Raw genomic sequence first — 2266 nt, 5'->3', positions numbered from 1 at the left:
ATTTGAGATACTATTGGACATTTTACTCCCATTCTGTCCAGAACTTAATTAGAATGATCTGTCATGGTAACCTGCACAATCCCATCTAGTTCTGGTTTCAGGGTAGATAAAACCAGACTCGATAATGTAGACTAGATTCTTCATTGAATCTTTGACTTCTATCTTTCACTTTAATGCCAGTTGAGTAAAGACCAATAATTTATCTCAGATGGCCACTCACAGCTGATAAGATCCCAGACATGACTCTCCAAAGTAGAATGTAGAATATTACACTTTTGGATGATTGACATATATATATATATATATATATATATATATATTCAGAAAGCCAGTCTTTGAATTTCAAAAAAGCTGTGCCACACATTTCTACCGGGTGCCGATGGTCACCTGCCATACTCGCACGAGGTTATCTGTGTAACCTGCAAACAGAGTCTGGCCATCAGCAGACCAGGTCAGAGAGGTGCACTGGGGTGGTTTGGCCTTGCTGCTGGTGCTGATCACTTCTTGCTTCAGCTCATCAACAATGATCTTGCCCTCCAAGTCCCAGATCTTGATGCTGGGGTCAGTGGCAGCACAGAGCCAGTAGCGGTTGGGACTGAAGCACAGGGCATTGATAATGTCTCCTCCATCGAGGGTATAAAGGTGCTTGCCTTCATTGAGATCCCACAGCATGGCCTGGCCATCCTTGCCTCCAGAAGCACAGAGGGATCCATCCGGAGAGACTGTCACAGTGTTCAGGTAGCCTGTGTGGCCGATGTGGTTCGTTTTCAGTTTGCAATTAGCCAAGTTCCACACCTTGACCAACTTGTCCCAGCCACAGGAGACGATGATGGGGTTGCTGCTGTTGGGCGAAAAGCGCACACGGGACACCCATTCAGAGTGGCTCTCGTCCTATACGGTGCACTTGCAAACGCCGAGTATTCCACAGCTTGATGGTCTTATCTCGGGAGCCTGAGACAATCTGCCGGTTGTCAGAGGAGAGGGCCGCACTCAGCACGTCCTTGGTATGGCCAACATGGCGGCGTGTGGTGGTGCCCGTTGTAAGATCCCAGAGACGTAGTGTTCCATCCCAGGAGCCTGAGAGCGCAAACTGGCCATCAGAAGAGATGACCACGCAGAGCACGTTGGGGAATGCCATAGTTGCTCTCATCCCTCGTGAGCTTCTACATGATGATGGTCTTATCTCGCGAAGCAGACAGAATCATGGCGGGGAACTGTGGCGTGGTAGCAATCTGCGTTACCCAGCCGTTGTGGCCCTTGAGGGTGCCACGAAGGGTCATTTGCTCAGTCAGGGTGGCAGCGGGTGCGGGGGTCGCAGCAGTGACATGGATGGCACCGGATAGCTCCGACACCAGCTCCTGCTGCTGTTCAGCGTGGAAAAAAAAGCTTGGATGATATTAAGACAAGTAATCTAGCTATCCCGTGAGACTATTTTATGTCCAAGAAATATTCATAACTGTGACACCCATGTCTTAATCCATAAACTGTGTAGTTTAGTTTTGCCTCTTTTGAGCTTTCTGTATATTCCATGATAAACTGTGTCTGGGTTCTCATTGATTTATTTTCTTCAGAATGCTTTTGAGTTTTTCACATGTTGGTTGTTTTGTCTTTGGTCTATCAGTGTTGACTCATACACAAGTTTCCAATGTGTGATTGGCCCAGGCTATACCTACCTATTGTAGCGCTTTAAGGATTCAAGTGGTTCAAATGTAATTTTACTCTTGTGAATGTTACTGCCCTTATTCTCGTCATTCCCTTTCTGAACTTCTGTTGCTCTCTGGAAAGCACTTTCTGGTGAGAGGAAATTGTTGAGTTGAACATCATATCCAAGTTAAAATTTACTAAAAGAGCCGAAGTATTTAATATATTTTCCTGCCCAAAATGTGCATGTATAGTTATTCCATTTGCTTATCTGATGAAGTACTTTGAGGGCTTGTGATCCACGTGTACAGTGATTTCTTAGTTTGATTTTGTACTTCAAATCTCTTAAAACTACTACCGAGAAGACTTCTCATATTTTTGCACACTTAGTTTATTTTTCTCTGACAACTTACAGCAGATTTATAAACTTTGTAAAATTGCCTCAGGATATTTGTATCTTCTTTTTTATTTTTAAATTGTCTTATTTGGGGCTTGTACGACTCTTATCACAATCATATACATGCATCCATTGCATATCTTACTCTTTTTTGTTGCCTTCTGGTAAATTGTTTTGAATGTTAATACAGATGAATTTTTCAGTCTATCCTCTTATGTTTTCATCTTA

At 43.6% G+C, this 2266-nt stretch overlaps 1 pseudogene; it reads right to left on the bottom strand.

Annotated features, from left to right (window-relative positions):
* Nucleotides 1-337: 337 nt before the first annotated feature.
* Nucleotides 338-1295, bottom strand: LOC142427429 (small ribosomal subunit protein RACK1-like; annotated as a pseudogene).
* Nucleotides 1296-2266: the final 971 nt, after the last annotated feature.

Source organism: Tenrec ecaudatus, chromosome 15, assembly GCF_050624435.1.
Source record: "Tenrec ecaudatus isolate mTenEca1 chromosome 15, mTenEca1.hap1, whole genome shotgun sequence".
Taxonomy (NCBI): domain Eukaryota; kingdom Metazoa; phylum Chordata; class Mammalia; order Afrosoricida; family Tenrecidae; genus Tenrec; species Tenrec ecaudatus.
Note: the sequence above shows the minus strand (reverse complement) of the source record. Positions and strands in the feature narration are given on the sequence as shown.